General features: G+C 43.8%; 1 long non-coding RNA gene across 1 annotated transcript; it reads right to left on the bottom strand.

Annotated features, from left to right (window-relative positions):
* Window positions 1–2,289: 2,289 nt before the first annotated feature.
* On the bottom strand, window positions 2,290–13,981 carry LOC119799745. Its single transcript, XR_005282946.1, has 3 exons — window positions 13,889–13,981; window positions 7,539–7,689; window positions 2,290–2,908 (listed from the first exon to the last, which is right to left on the bottom strand). It is a non-coding gene; the product is annotated as an uncharacterized LOC119799745 (long non-coding RNA).
* Between the last annotated feature and the right edge of the window lie 3,460 nt (window positions 13,982–17,441).

Genomic DNA, 17,441 nt, shown 5'->3' with positions numbered 1-17,441 from the left:
GGAGAGGAGAGGAGAGGAGAGGAGAGGAGAGGAGAGGAGAGGAGAGGAGAGGAGAGGAGAGGAGAGGAGAGGAGAGGAGAAAAAAAGCAATCCACAATGATTATAGCTGAAAATTTTAACTCAGCTCTTAGTAATCGGCAAGATCTTCAGAAAAAAAAAAACATTATTGGCTTATATGCATAAGTAGCTGAGTACATATAAATGTCAAATAAATGATTCCATTCCCATTTACTGCAGAAATAAGTTCTTTTAAATGGAATGGAACTTTAAAACATGTTTATATAAATCCTGCTTTCATCTCCAGAGGATGAAGAACTGAGAAGACAACCTAGCAGGCACGGCCCTTGCAGGGCTGTCCAATAAACACTGCAGCCCTACTGATCCTGGAGAGAGTGGCAAAAGTGATCCCGTGAACCACACAATCACAGGGCAGTTTCGGAGGCCTGCAGCCAGCTCCCAGGGGCCATGATCAGCAGGACCATTTCCAAAGGCAAAAAGGAAATAACAAGTGGGCGTATTGTCTGCAGAAATAGCAGTTGAGCAAGTACGGGAAGTGGAGCCCTAAGAAGGAATGCATTCTAGGGGGAGTAGAGAAGGAAAACAAATGAATTCTTGCTTTGTTTTAAGTTTTATTTTTAAAATGTGTGTGTGCATGTGTGTGTGTTTGTGTGTGTGTATGAGAGAGAGAGAGAGAGAGAGAGCACAGACCTTCATCTGCACTGCCTATGTACTTGTGTAAAGAAGAGTCTCAGGAAATAGTGAGATGTGTCCCCCACCCAGTGTTAACGAGGAGAGCCAAACCCAGTCCTCAGAGAGAGCAGTAAGTACTCTTAACTACTGTCTGTCCAGCCCCTTCCTTTGACTTTCATGTAGGTTATATATTACATATGAAAACGAGAAAACAACCTAGATCAGTGGGTCTCAATTTTCCTAATGTGACCCTTTAATACAGTTCCTCATGTTGTGGTGGCTTATAAAATTATTTTGTTGCTACTTAATAGCTGTAAATTTACTACTGTTATGAGTTGTAATATAAATATCTGGTAGGCAGGATATTTGATATGGGAACCCCCAGAGGCTTGTGACCCACAGGTTGAGAACTGCTGACCTCGCCTGATTTGGACAAGGTCCAGTTTTGATTATCTACTGCTGGGATAAGACACAGACTAAAGGAAAGGACTTATTTTATCTTATAACTCTTGGGTCACACTCCATCTCTGAGAGAAGTCAGAGCAGGAACTCAAGGCAGAGACCTGGAGACAGGAACCGGAGTAGAGACCATGGAGGGGTGTTGCTTCTTGGCTTGTTCACTAGGGTATGCACAACCTCCATCACTACAACAAAATGCCCAAGGTAATCATTCAATAGCAGGTTCAAGCTTAAAGATTCCACTCCAGCCGGGCGGTGGTGGCGCACACCTTTAATCCCAGCACTCAGGAGGCAGAGGCAGGCGGATCTCTGTGAGTTCGAGGCCAGCCTGGTCTACAAGAGCTAGTTCCAGGACAGGCTCTAAAAAAGCTGCAGAGAAACCCTGTCTCGAAAAACAAAACAAAAAAAAAGAAAAAAAAAGATTCCACTCCATGATGGGTTGGCCCCATTGCTATAGGTGGACACAGCAGATCCCTAGGGTGGGCTGGCTGTCCAGCCTGTCAGTCCAGTTTATATGGTGAGTGTCACAGCATGCAAAAACTTGCCTCAAAATAATAATAATAATAATAATAATAATAATAATAATAATAATAATAATGAAGAAGAAGAAGAAGAAGAAGAAGAAGAAGAAGAAGAAGAAGAAGAAGAAGAAGAAGAAGAAGAAGAAATGATAGTAGTGGATGGTGCCTGAAAAATGATACCTGAGGTTGTCCCCTGACCTCCACTTGCATACACAAAACTATGCATGTGCACACACATGAAAATGGACACACATGAGCACATTCACAGAGAAATAGAAAATGGTCTGGTTGGAGGGCACCATGGGATTTGAAGGTTCTTCAAGAATTTGAGGGTTGGCCATGTCAAAAAGTACACAGTACTCAGTGAACTCAGAGAAAGGCCCATGGACAGGAAAGTAGGGTCAGGGCTGGGGGAAGGGCAGTCCATACATGTACTGAGAATATGTAGGTATTTGGTAGAAGGTTTATGTTCAACTATTAAATAACAAAGTATTTGTTCTAAAATGAGTGACATCACAATCAAGGAAACAAAGGAGGGTCTCAGTGTTTCCGGGAAGTGTGTAAGGGACAGCAAATAGGAGAGAGCGTCATCACACTAACGTGATTAGCAATTGCATCATAAGTGTGCTTCAGGAACAGCATATGAGGTCAGCTCATCGGCTGAACAAAATCCTGGGGGCCGCTGGTCATCCACTCGGCTCAGAGTTCCGAAGTCACCTCACACAGACAGCAAGGGGAACTCATTTCACACATCTCTAAAGTTGCCTTTCATTATTGTCAAGAATTAGTCAAGACAGCAAAGTGGAGAGAGCACCCCAGCTACAGAGACTGGGCAGGCTAGGGAAAATTAGCCTCGAAGACGCCGTACCTCTAAATTAAGAAAGAGGACCAGGTCCTACTGGGGCTTCGCTGAGCTGGTTCTGAGATCGCAGACATATTTGAGACCCTCAGCTTCTGCAATTGAGGAGTTTGCCAGAGTCGGGTGGAGACAGAGGTGGCTGCTGGAGGGGACGCTGCAAAGTCCTTGCCCTCTTGATTCTGTCATTTCTCACACTTCAACTCGAAGCAATCTGTTTCCTCCAGTAACGAGTCTCACCTTCACACGGGATCTCCTTAGCAACGCTGATCCTGAGGAGCTGTAGCCATCAATCAGGGTTAGCAAAGGCAGGTCTGTGTACCAGCGCCAAGGTCAAGAGGTCAACACTGGTCATCCTTGTTTCTCTTCATAGCAACCCCTGCTGTGATGAGAACACCTTGAGTAATTCACAGGCCTAGGCAGTGTGTTGGAGATTTTAGGTTACGCCTAAATCTCCTGCTACTGCTCATTGCTCTATAGTGTTGCATTGAGTAGGCATATCACAATGGCTCTGCCCGGCAGCCTATTGTTAGGCATCAAAATTCCAAATTTAGGCCTATTGTGCAGAGTGTAGTGTTTCTGTGAATTTTTATGCTGATATATATTTTAAGAAGCATACCTGTTATCCTTGTTCATAGTCTAGAGACTTGTAGAACTGGAGTCACTGGGACTATATGTGTGTAGTGTATGTATGTGTGTATTTGAATGTGTGTGTGTATGCATGTGTGTATGTGTGCAAGTTTGTGTGTGTGTGTGTGTGTGTGTTCAGACTTGATAGTTACCGTCAAATCATTTGGCAAGGCCGTGAAAATCCCCACCAGGGGAGGGTGTGTCCCTCTTACTGAAGTCCCTGCCAGCCACGTGGCATTTCCTTCTTTCCAGAGCAATTAAACAATTGCTTTTTCGGCTTTGTGTGTTTCTCTCAAAATTTCCTTTGCTGCTCATGACTTGTGCATTTTCGTATACATTTCCTATGAACCTGCAAACTTTGGCTAAACCTGCTGCGCTGTGGGCTGGAATTGCTCGAGTCTGTAGGTCAGCGGGGAAAGAGAGTTCCTGTGTCTGAGGCAGATCTGCAGGGATCATAAGACTGCTCTCAGCTATGCTTCTCATGTGGAGCAGAGGTAATGCATGTGCCAGGCTAAGTTATTATAATGATTTGTCTTATACCACGGTGTGCAATATTTAAGTTTTTGGATTATTGATATGAAAACACATTTATCTTGTATCCAGGGCTTTTTTGCCAAATCAAATTATTAATGTTCATATTTTGTCTACAGATTTTTAAGAAGATTTTCATTCTCCAAAATACTGTGTCTGTAAATACTGACATCTTCTATATTTCCTTTTAAGCCATTACTGTCCCTTGCATGTCTTTTCTTTGCCATATGATGAATACCCACGGTGACACAAGACCCTTATCTTCTTCCATATTCGGGAAGAATGCTTTCAGTTATTCATCGTTGGGTCCAGGAGTCAAGAAGATTCTCTTCTAATCCCAGTTTGCCAAAAGCTTTTAAAAGTTTTCAATTGAATTTTATGAGATGCATTCTTCTGCTCTCCGCAAATACAATAAAGCACCCTAAATGACAAGCCCTGCTCTCTCTCTCTCTCTCTCTCTCTCTCTCTCTCTCTCTCTCTCTCTCTCTCTCTTTCTCTGTGTGTGTGTGTGTGTGTGTGCGTACACATGTACACACTCACCCATGAGTGCAAAGGCATGTGGGAGCCAGAGGAGTGCATTAGATCTCCACACCTGGAGTCACAGGCAGTTGTGTGTAGCCCGACATGAGTGTTAGAAACTCAACCCGGTCCTCTACAAGACCTGGTCAGCATGTTGAATGCTGAACCATCTCCCAATCTCTAATACTTATTTTTAATATTCCTGAATTTATTTTCAGAGGCCTTTACTTAAAGTTTTTATGAGAGCTTGTACCGCACTTTGTTCTTTTTTGGATTTCACATTAAGTTTAAGCTTGAATTAAATACAATGTATTTTGAAAGAGCCTCTATTTTCCTAGTCTCTGAAAGAGATTCCATTTTACTGATATAAAAACACAAATAAAGTTTGTGGTCTTTGTGAACCCATTGTTGGCTCTCCCTCTCTTCCTCTTGCTTGTTAACTTGACATAAACTTGAGTTATCCGAGAAAGAGGGAAAGTCAGCTGAAGAACTACCTCCATCAGATTTGCCTGTGGACGTGTCTGTGGGGTGCATCTGTTCACCCCAGAAAGGAAATTAGCAACAGACCAAAGTGTCAGTTACACCTAAGTCCAGCTTGGTGAGCCAGAGTGTTGGAACAACCATGGGCTAGGGTTTGTTCGTGGGAGTAGGGACAATGGCAAGGCAGCTAGCTGTGCCATTCACCACAGGAGGCCACTCATGAACGCTGCAACCCTGGAGCTCTCTGCAGGACTTGAGGGCAGCTGCTCAGGTAAGTCTCTTCCCTCAGCAGATGTCTACTGTTTATGCAATGTCAGTGACCGGCTTGTGAATCTCATAAAGTTCCACGTCACACCGCGACCTTTGTTTACTTCTTGTCTCAAGTGTCCTGGAGAGAAACTTGAGTGGGAGAAAATTGCTACGTGACAAAGAGTGGAAGGTGGGAAACCAAACAGCAGGGAAGAGAGAGAGAGACATGTCACAGTGGATCTGACCTGCCAAATACCAGCACGGCAGGAGGTCTCATGGCACCATTACTGGTGTAGACCATTGGCACCAGGGCATGAAAATGACTGCTCACTCCCGGTCCTTCTTTCCCGAAAGCATGACATCATGGGATTGTCAAACATGGGATGCATTCCCAAGGGAACAGCTAGTGCACAGACCTGAAGAGTGCTCCTAAAACCCAAAGAGAAGATGCACCAGAGACACTCACTTCTACCGCTGTATGAAGAGAAATACGAACAACGTACAATGTGGTGTCTCGAGTTGGGATCCTGGGACAGAATTAGACCAAGAGACTCTCAACAATGTGTAACTTCTAGGATAGCGGCCTATGACTATCGCTCATTAGCATCCTGCTATAAAGCATGACGTCAATGTGTGAGGAAACAGGTATAACCTGCATGAGGATTTGATGCAACACGCTCACAACTTTTCTGTGCAGGAAGGTGATTCTACAATAAAGAGGGCTTTATATTTCAAAAATCTGCTTTCTCCTATCTTTTGAAGGGAAACTGGGTAGGACAATGTCCATTTTCCATAGTTCCGGCACAAATAGTCTGGAGCGCATAGCTGTGTAGTTAGTGGCCAGGCAACAATGAGTGTCTCGTGACATGTTGTCCTGGAATTTTGCTACTGATGAGCAAATCTGAATAAACCGAATGAACCCACATGAGATGATAGCAAACCAGATGAGACATATCTGTACTCTGAACTTAACTTGCTACTTTTGTGAATAGCCTCCATCTCCTTTGGTATGTGATAAATCCAACAGGACTTTATCAATAGTGTATTGATAATTAATTTATAATTATTAATAATTTATTAAAAATATAGGGACTGAGTTAATGGCTTAGGGGTTCAGAGTGCATCTGCCCTTACAGAGCACCTGAGTTCAGGTTCCAGCGGCCTGGTCAGGTAGCTTCCAGCTGCCTCCGAGTCCAGCATCCTGTTCGGGCTCCCATAGACTCCTGAACTCACACGCATGTACCTCCACACAGACATGTGTGTACACACAAATAAATAAAAACTAAGTTAAAATGGTGCATTTACAAAGATTCACAAGAAAGTCAGACTGGATGCTATCATGAGACAATTAAGGTGTCGTTTCATAGTGCGACTCCCCTAGTGTAGACATCCCTGTCCTCTTCTTCCATAGGTCGGGACTTGTCTCCTCCCTGAAGTCCCCATCTCATCAGCTTAGGACACAAAGTTTTGTCTAATGAACAGTTTGGGACTTTCAGACGCCCCCTTCCTGACTGGGGCCTCAGTCATGTGGCAGGCTGTCTATAACTCTCAGAGCTCCGGGACAAGCAGGCATCGGCCACCAGCGAGGGAGGGAGGGGCCGGTGCCTCCTACTTGCCCTTGTCTGTGACTCTGAGGAGTTCTAAGCACCCCTCACACTACACGTGGATGATCACGTGCTATTCCTCACACCTGGGCTACACAGACAGGCCTTTCTCAATGCATAAATAAAATCAATAAACAAAACAAATTGCTTTCAGTTTAAGCGCTCCTCTATGATCCCAGTTTGTCAGTAGACACTCAGCTACGTTGTCTGTAACCTGACCACTTCTTATTTTGTCACGTTCACACACACACATTCTCCCGTTAGGCTGTAATGGACTTCACAATTTTCAAAAATCATTTCAAGAAAACTCCACGACCATTTAAATTTAAAACAAACTTGGTAGATTAAAATCATGCTTTGTCTAGGATACTGAAAATGAAGGTCCATGTTAGTGTACCGTACAAAATGAAAGACCACCTAGACAAACACACTTTTGCAGTCAGGACACTCTGTGCTCCCATGCCATTTTGTGTGGCTATGATTTCAGCTATGATGTCACCTAGTGGAGTTCCCATGTCATGAGAATAGCACAATTAATTTAACATAAGTCACCGAAAAAAAAAAAAGGCCTCACCAAGTTCAACTTAGTTTGACATTAATCTTAAAAGTCCCAGATCATCTCTTAATGAGCATAGGCTATTGCTTCATCTTCTGTAAGACACCTAAATAATTTACTGAATGACTTGTGTGTGTGTGTGTGTGTGTGTGCGCACGCGCATGCACTGTCCCTTCTAGAAAAAGAATCCTAAAAATAAAGAATCCACCGAGAATCCTAAATACAAATATATTAATACGTTATGACTCCATGCAATATGATTTAATGGTTGGGTTGAACACTCAGGGTTGAGTTCTAACTGTCAATGTCTCTGAAAAAGAAAATAGACATTATAATAGGACCGTTTACTTTCTTGGCACAGGTTATCGAAAAAGTGGCTTAAGACATTATGCAGCCTGTAACAACTTACATCAGAAATAGAAATAACCCAGATTCAAAAATACCTTACATAACCATCAATCCATCAAGCAAGGTACTACTGAAGAAGAGACCTAAATGTCTTCTTAGCTGTGACACAGAGGCTTATTTCCAGGGTGGGCACTACAGACAAGTACCGTGTGCGGCTGCCACCAGGTCTCATGGCAGCCTGTACACCTGTGGGAGAGAGGATGGTGGTAAGCCACACAGACCCTGCAGTCTGGACATCCAGCAAGAGCTGGGGATGAGCAGGGTCAATTTTAGGCAGGCACAGTCATCACGGAGCCTCAGGAAACACAGGCCACACAACTGTACCCTAAGCAAACATGTAGTTCAAGGCCCACATCTTATGGCTGGACTTGGAAACAGAAGAATGTGTTCCATGACTGCTGGTGGGACAAGGGGAAGAGAATATGAAGTCAAGAGCTTAAAATACAACGCTAACTGCTGGATTCTTGAGTTTATACAAGGGCCTGTCACCTCTGTGTCCTCCTCAGAAGACACTCTGTGCTTCCTGCTAAGATGTGAATGCCCATTTCAGCTCTGAGGGGACACTGGTGTACCATGCTGAATAGCCTCAGCAAGGAGAGAAGTACTTAAAAGATACAAATCAAGACATCCACCAGTCAATCATGGGGCTCTCACCAAGGGAAGCATGGGGACCAGGGTAACAGCTCCGATGGACAAACAAGGAGCTGTTTGGGTAACCCTAAAACCAGAGTGTGTGTGGTTTTCGTTTGTCTGTTTGTTTTGGTTTGTTTTTAGTAACCTAAAACCAGAGTGCGTTTGGGTCATAACCTTTAAGATGTATCTTAAGACTGATGTATCTAGTTTTATAAAAAATAATAATTGAAAACTAATGACTGAACAAATAATGAGAGAGACACATCTGTGTGTTACAGGGAACATCTCTACCTTCCTTCAAATCCTCTGCCCTCCAGGAAGCCTAGAACTCCTCACCGCATCAGTGCCGATGGGGATATGGGCAATCTTTGTATTAACCTGGGGTTTTTAGTTGTGGATCCTTGATTATCTTAATAGGCTATTTTTGAAGAAATGAGTTTACAGGTGCCTTTCTGGGACTTGTGCTCTCCCCTCCCGCAGGAAGGAGCAGGGCAAGGGAGGCAGGCATGAATGAAGTCTCTTTCCTCTTTGTTCTCTAGAGACAGAGAGGCAACTGCTCTGTCCAGGTATTGGGGTCTGAAGGGCACTTTATCCCCAGGGGAGCATCGGGCTGGAATGTATTGAGCAGGGATGAGAGGACACCCAAGGGGCAGTAGGCAGAGGAGGAATCCCGCCAGGAGCCAGGCCTCAGTTCCTTATGGCTTATGCTACCTTACTGTCCATACAGAATGAAATGGAACAGAGGTTTTCTCTAAAGTGAGTTTTGCTTTTAAAATATCTTTAGCTACTTCTAAGTACACAGAGATGTCACGGGGACAGTCATAAAAATACCGCAGAAGTGAAGACATATCATCTTTTGTCCACAATGACCATCCGGGAAATTTCGAGTTGTCCCTGTCAGGTGCTTAACACTGTCATCTGCAGAGGCTAAATAAACCTGGACATGGAATCTCTCTGAGTCAGGGTCACTGCCCACCGGGCCACTCCAGAGGCTAACCAAGGTCAAGCAGCAGCTGCAGGGGATGAATCACAGGCTCCATCCTCACTGCATCAGGCTCCCGCCTGCTCTCCAGTTTCTTTCTGGTGTCTGCTTCCTCAGATCAGACTGCCTCTGTTAGCACCCCAGGCCTGACTCCTTTGAGAACCCAGTCTGTACACACCAGGTACACAGCGCTCGTTTGCATGTGTGTATGCATGTGCGTGCGTGCGTGTGTGTGTGTGTGTGTGTGTGTGTGTTTATGATTGTGTTGCAGAGGTAGAGAAGGTAAAATAATTACGTGGAGAATAAATAGCATGGAGATACATCCTTGCCTATTACAGAGACTGGCCACTCACCCCACCGCCACCCCTAGTTTGCTTTCTGGGCTCCATTTTGTACATCTCAGGTTCTTTCTCTACACAACAGACTCTGAAGAGTTCTCAGCGTCCTCTTGACTTACTTCCCAGGTCTCAGCTGATGGATGCACTTTTCTCTGTAGCTGCACTCTCCCCCCCCCCCCCGCCCCGGCTCAGAATACCCATTGATGAGCTCTGTGCGCAGTCCTTGCCTGCGTCTAGCCTGACACACTCCAACTCCCCCAGCACTCTCCCTCCAGTGTGGCTGCCTTCTAAGGATCTCTCATCCTTCCACACACACTACAGAAAACCTGCCATCATAGCCCCCCAATGCACCCAGCATTTCCCCTGGAATCTGAGCCAGTGTACTGTTTTCTAGTCTTGCCCCACACTCCGTCGCCGTTCAAGATTAATGCATAGGACACAGTCAAGCTGCTCATGATTAATTTTATCATACTTGATTCACACTCTGGCATAAACTTCTTCTGCCTGAGGGATTTGCATATGCTCTGCTTTCTGCCTGGTTCCTCACTGTATAGCTCTCCCTGACACCCCCATATGCTCCGGGCATCACCTTCATGATGCTACACCTGAGAATGACTCATTTTAAGCCTGTCTTGCATGTGCTGTTACTTTATCTGTTTATATATGTCCCCCTCAGCTAAACTGTGTTCTCTATGTGACTAGGCTCATGTTTATTATGTTGTTAAGCCACGCCTTATGTCTGTCTAGCTTGCTTGGCTGTATTTTAATGTATTTTTTATCATAAAACTACACTGGGAATAGGTACATGGATGGATAGGTCTTACTTATGGGAAAGAGGTACCCAAATCAATCGGTTTGCTGCCCAATTAAGTGCCCAAACATGCACTTCGAAAGAGTTCATGCTCCAAATTGACAAAAGCTGAGATCTTCGGGTACAAATGTAAAGAAAGATTTACAATCCATCTGGAGAAAAGTTACAACCAGACAAAAGTAAAATTAAATCATCACTGGAGAAAATTACTACATATCTGAGAGACAAACTTAATACACTTAGCATATCAGTTCTCTATAAGCCAGCATTCATTTTATCTATGTCCATATAAATCCTCAGGAAGGCAATTTGGGGCAATGACAAGACATAAAAATGTATATATAAAATAAACATTTATGAAAAAACTCAGAAAAGGACATTCATAAAGGAGATGAGTCAAGCTATATATTAGTGTATATTGCTTGCTTTGTATTGAGCAGAACTGGTCAGATTTGTGCTGCTGTGCCAACATACCTAGAAACCTACTTCATAATGAAAATGGTTGATTTTGAATGATTGCTTCAGGGTTTCAGGCCACGGTCACTGGGTCTCTCACTCTGGGCTTCTCAGCAGTGTACCACGCTAGGGACTAATGTGGCAGAAGAGGCTTACTCACCTGATGGCACCCAAGAAGCTAAGAGAGAGAAAGGAAAAATAGGGCCAAAGTCCCCAAGTCCCCTGCCAGGGAATGATCGCAATGACTTGGACCCTTCCACTAGACCCCATTCTCAAAAGGCTCTGCCATCTCTGACAAATCCACAGACACATAAGCCCTGCGGGATGTTTAAAATCCAAGCTGTTTCAGGGTAGCGTTACCAATCTATCAGCATGCCATCTGCAAAATAGACTGAGACATTCACAGGAGTTAAATAGAGGAGCACTTGACATTTTGTTTTTTTGAAGCTACACCCTCTGGGGAAGTAGTGAGTACGAGGTACAGAGCCTGTGACGGAACTTTAATCGCCCTCCTTCCCTGCACCTCAGCCATTGTAGTTCCTTCCCAGGCCATAACTAGTGCTACCAGTTCTTTGTGTGGCACTTCCAAAGTTGTCCTGCTGAGCACTTCTCTGCTTGCACAAACCATAGCAAGCCCATCCAGCACCTCTGTTTTGCTTTCTGTTCTATTTGACACTGTTTCTGAGAAACCAACCTCCACCGGGATAGTTCGCTTCCTCTGAGGAGCATCCCACTGAGGGGATGACTCACCAGCCACCCAGCTCTCTTCTTAAGGCATCTGTGTGCTGTGGTTGGCTGTACTGTGGTATCTACCTACTCTCCATGAACAGCATTACTGTGAGCAGAATCCTAGGCATATAGGCGCCACCGCCTTCAAAGACATCGGGATTATAACAAGGATGCAAAGTATTTCTCATAAAAGATTTGTGGATGAAAGGCTTGCCTTAAAGCTGGTGTTGCTATCACAGTGGTGTGTCAGGGTCCGGATAATCGGGATGTTCCTTTCTCAGGCACAAACCCTGACCGAAATATAGCTATGTTTGGAAAGCTAAAGGCATGGAGTAACAGCTAAGGAGGAATATCCTCCAGGGTAAAGACGATCACAAAGACAGGGAAGAGTGGAAGAAGAAACTCAGATAAAGAGGTCGAAAAGATTGCTGAAGCCAGCGGTTCTCCACCTTCATGGTGCTGCGACCCCTTAATACAGTTCCTCATGCTGTGCTGACCCGCAGCCATAAAACTGTTTTCATTGCTACTTCATAACTGTAATTTTGCTACTGTTATAAATCATTATGCAAGCATCTGTGTTTTCTGATGGTCTCAGAAAACGTTCCGTCTCCAAAAGAGGTCACGACCCATAGGTTGAGAACCCCTGGCTTAAGTACTGCTTGGAAGACTGTCTTTAGTAACTGGCTATGTGGTATCTAAACAGCAGTGGTAAAAAGAAAAAAAAAAAACGCTCATTCCTGAAGTGAGCGCAGAGTCCGGGGTCTCTGTCTCCATTGCTTTCTTTTCCAGCTCCCTGAGTTGCTCACAGCTGTGCTGGCTGAGCAGTGGTACCACGAGCATGAGCATGATCCGCTTGTCAATGGATTAATAACTCAACGGACTATTCTGAGCTCCAGATTCAGAGGATGTGGGTCCCAGAAGACAGCCTTTGAAGCCAGAGTTTGCTCCTTGTCCCCACCTCCTCTGTCCTTAAGAATAGACACTTTGCTCCACCACACCACAGGCCCAGAAGCAATGGAATTAGACAACCATGGACTGAAGCCTCTGAGCCATGAGCAAAATACCCCTTTACTTCTCTAGCGTACTTTTCTCAGAGATTTTTGTCATCATCATGAAAAGGGAACACACAATCACAAATACATACATATGTGTGCATGCTTTTACACATGTGTGTATCACATAGCGCTGTACATAGCATCTTACCAGTTTACATGAGGAATTGATCACAGGATGCAATCAAATGGGAAAAGCTATGAAAGCCCCTTACTTAAAATTGCATAAGATTTGAATATGATCTGTGCCCAACTACCTACATATTTTAAACCTTTCTAAATGACTTACACTTTGTGGTGAAATGCACACATTATATAAACAGTTGGCATTGTTTGAGGCATCCTCAGAAGAAAGGGGTCTGTATGTGTTCAATATTGGTGCAGCTGTTTATCCAGATATCTTAACTGTTGGCTGAATCTTAAGATGCAGAAACCATGTGTATGTTCCTAATAGAAATGATTTGGCAATGTTTTGTTAATATATATTAATAAATATGACCAAGTTATTCTCAACAGAGATTTCTATCCCTAACAGTTGTGTTGGAGAGCCTCTACTTTTTCACATGGTAGAATTGTTAGTAAACTTTCCCACTTCTACTTGCCTGATGGGCTAAAAGAAGACAGCATTTCAGTTAGGAATCATTTCTCCTAACGTGAGCAAGAGTGTGCCACACACTCTGATCTTCAGCCATGTTTGTACTTGTCTCCTACACAAAGTGTGTTTTTATATGTTAAAGGTCTTAGCCCCCAGTTATGGCTTCCAAGTGCCCTCCTGATTCTGTCTTTCCATATGACACTTTTGTAAAGTGGAGAAATATTAATACTAACCTTTTAGCTAATCAAGCATTTCTTTCTGGATTTGCATTTCATAATCTTCCCAGTTTAGTGAGGGATAAAAAGATGCGGTAATTTTCCTCAGCTACTCTAAGGGCGACAACCAACACCACACTAACCAAAGGAGAGTGGATAAGCAAAGTATGGAACAGCATATTAATTTAACTTCTATGTTCCCATCCCTACACACAACCCATTTTACATATGGGGGTCTTATCGAAGTGTTGGTCTCCGGTTGATATCAGGAGCTGACGGGACCTTTAAGAAATAAGGCTCAGGAGAAGGAAGTTAGGTTACTGAATCTGAGCCCTTGAAATGTACACTGGACTCTGCCTCCTTCTCTTGCTGTCTGCTAATCATGAGGAAAGCATGTTCTCTGACATATGCTTCCACCGTGATGTAACACACCCCACCAAAGAACCAAAAGCAACTGGCCCCATAGAATAAAGCCTCTGAAACCCCAAAGCAAAGCAAACTTTTCTTTATTAAAAGTTTATCTCAAGCATTTTGTCACAGTGGTAAAAATTCTGCAAGGTGTCCACCCACCTACCCATGTAGATGCCCCTCCATGATATTGGGATGGCTTCACCAGAACCCACTCTTTTTCCCCTAGTAAATTTCATTCAGATATGTACACTTTGTCCATTCAAGGCTGTTTTGGGAGAAGCAGAATCCAAGGGTCAGCGGTTGATGAAGACCTAAATTAATGATCAGTGTGCTCTCCTAATCTGGCTACAAGTGTTGATTCAGAAATGGATGAGCTAGTCTTTCCAGGAAGTAGGAGAGAAGAATGTTGGCTAAAACCAGACTAGCAATGCGGGAGTAACCTTTCAATATCTGATTTGACTTTAGACCCAGCCGAAGAGACGGAACCCATAATCAGCTCTGCTTGGGTGACAAAAACCTGAGACTAGAGGGCCGAGAGACCTAGGAGGAAACTAAATACTATGGTTCTAAAAACAAACAGCAACAACAAAATTCATAGCAATCAAATGACTCCCAGTGGCATTCTGGTGAATGCATACATACCTTCCTCAGCCATCATCATAGAAGGCTCCTCCCGCATCAGTTGGAGACAAACACAGAGACTTACAACAGACATCACACAGAACGATAGCATCCCTAGAGGGATTTTTGACATCAGTTTCATCTCCTTGGGGCTCAGGGACCCCTGCAGAAGAGGAAGCAGCAACAGAATAAGAGCCAGGGGGGTTGGAGGACACCAACAAGACCCTCCAAATCAACATGAGCAACGCTCATGTGAGCTCACAGGGACTGAAGCAGCTTGCACAGGGCCTGCACCGATCTGCGTCGGGTGCTCTACATTTACATTACGACTTCCAGTTTAGTGTTTCTGTGGGGTTCCTATGTGTGAGAATGAGTGGTTCTTTGTTTCTTATGGCTTCTCTTGGTCTCTTTCCTTCTGTTTGTTGGTTTTGTTCAATTCTGCTGTGCTGGCTTTTATTTTATCTTATTATATTTTATTTTTTTAAAATCCTAACTTTCTTGGTACTTTCTGATTCATAGGGACTTGGGAACTGTTTCTTTGAGTTAACAAAGTCTCCAGTGCATACTATGCAACCTACCATTCCTCTTTTTTCTGTGATTTGTACCAGCTCTTGGTGGTCTTAGTATCTGAGCCCAATCTGAGTAAAGTCAGTTCTGAAAACAAGACTGTTTCTTTCAAAGGGCTGACTCCTATAACTGGAACAAGTAAAATGGTTGCTAGATTGAGTAAATACAATATTCTACCACCAGTATCAAATAAATTCATTTTCAGAAGTGTTTTACAATGCAGGACTTTAAGCCCGGCAACATTAGAATTAGCAAGTCATGCTGTTGGAGCAAGGGCGTGACCTTGAGGGGTAGCACTCCTCAGTTCAGGGACAGAGGAAGTTGGGGTCCTACTATCACCAAGTTATTTCTGTGTTCTATGTCATCTCTTCAATCTGATTAGTTCATTTGTTCTCATTAAAGAAAGACCTCTTGGGGAAAGAAATCTAGTAGAGACAATGGTTCTCTATCCTAACCAAACTTCCATAAATGGCTCTCAGACTTTTTCCTAGGATATGGACTTGCATGTTGTTTATTCCTCCTCGAGTTTGGAACCTATCCTGATGCCATGAAAGGACATAGCCATGGGTAAAGATTAGTCTGAAGAAAAGAGATGGAGAAATCCAGCAGGGGCAGGTTTGTACATTACTGACCACTGAAGCAGTCAGCCGCTAAATCTGTCCTACCTTGCTCTTGGGATCCAAAGGAACTTTGTCCCCTTTAGCACACATCAGGTTATTTAAATGAGCTTGTCTCTCTCTCCCACAATCAAGTGCACCATGAATTGGTGTGTTTGTGTGTATGTATGTGTGTGTATGTGTGTATGTATGTGTATGTGAGTGTGTGTGTATGTGTGTATGTATGTGTATGTGAGTGTGTGTGTATGTGTGTGTCTATGAATACACTGACAGCAAGAGAGATTCACACAGAGAGGAAGGCAGCGTTCTCAGTCATATGCCTTCACTGTGATGTTCCACCTTACCACAGAACTGAGAACAACTTGTCTCATCCATAGACTGAAGAGTCTAAAGCCATGAGGCAAAATAGCCTTTTCTTTCTTTAAGCTGTTTATCTCATTGGCCGTATGTAAAATAGATCAAAACACAGCAGTGATGTTTTTTCAGGTGGAAGTACAACCGATTTTCATCTCATATTTGTGCTGGATAGTTTTACATCAACTTGAAACAAGAACGAACTGAAGGGAACCTCAATTAAGTAAATGCCTCCGATAGATCAGGTTATATATAGGCTGACCTAGATGGTATTTTCTTAATTAGTGATTTATGGGGGAGGCCTGACCCTGTGTGTGGTACCATCCCTGGGCTGGTTGTCCTGGGTGCTATAAGAAAGCAGACTGACCAAGCCATGGAGAATAAGCCAGCAAGCAGCACCCGCTCCATGGCCTCTGCATCAACTCCTGCCTCTAGGCTTCTGCCCTGTGTGAGTTCCTGTCCTGACTTCCCTCAATGATGAACAAAGATAGAAGTGTAGGCCAAACAAACCCTTTCCTCCCCAAGTTGTTTTGGTCATGGTGTTTCATCACAGCAATAGTGACCTGACTAAGACAAGTTGACATTCAAAGTCTCCTTTCATGATAATTCTAAATGACTCACTTGCTCAGTGCCACAAGACAAGCAACAGCAACGAAAGCAAAACCAAAGCCTCTGAGCTTGTGCAAAACAATGAAGTTCAGACTGGGGAGAGAGAGAGAGAGAGAGAGAGAGAGAGAGAGAGAGAGAGAGAGAGAGAGAGAGAGAGAGAGAGAGAGAGAGACAGAGAGAGTTTGGTATGTTAAACTTTCATTATTTTCCGTGATTGCAAGAAGCTAAATGAGCAACATGTACGAAAAATGCATATGAACATAATGCAAGCATGGATTTCTAAAGTGGGAAAGTCTTCAAGCTTCATACTCATAATAATACAGATTCTCTCTTGAGGCCCAACACTGGAGAGACCATTCCGATGCCCTGTTCTGTGACAGTGCAGGCAGAGACTGCAGTGACCTCACACACAGGGGACAAATCACATACTAGACTGATACGGAATGTTAAGACTTTTGAGATTGTTTTTCCCCCACATTTAAAGTTCAGGAGGTCTGAGATTTTGTGTTAGTCTTGGATATTGAAAACACTTCATAATACACAAAAAGCCATGAGTGGAGCAGTTTACCTGGCATTACCCTGGCCATGCAATTGGTTAATGATGGAATTTACCCCGTAAGCATCTTCAAAACACTGAACACACACTGAAAGGGCCCAGATAGACTGAAGCATGTCTGGAGGACAGTGACATGCATGTCTAAAGCACGGGAGATTCTATCCAAGTGACTCACGACCGAGGCTCCAGACAACCTTGTAAGGACAAACAGACTTAGAACCCTTCTTGTATAAAGCTGGAAGCCCCTGCAGTTGTCTCGGGAGAGAATATGGGGCTGGTGGAGCTGTTCCTTTTCACTTAAATTAAGTCATAATCTTCTGATACGAAGAACCATCTAAAGATGGTTGAAGTTGCTCAGGATGCAGTGGGAAGGGAAGATGAAGAGCGTGGGA

Source organism: Arvicola amphibius, chromosome 13 (assembly GCF_903992535.2).
Source record: "Arvicola amphibius chromosome 13, mArvAmp1.2, whole genome shotgun sequence".
Taxonomy (NCBI): Eukaryota; Metazoa; Chordata; class Mammalia; order Rodentia; family Cricetidae; genus Arvicola; species Arvicola amphibius.
Note: the sequence above shows the minus strand (reverse complement) of the source record. Positions and strands in the feature narration are given on the sequence as shown.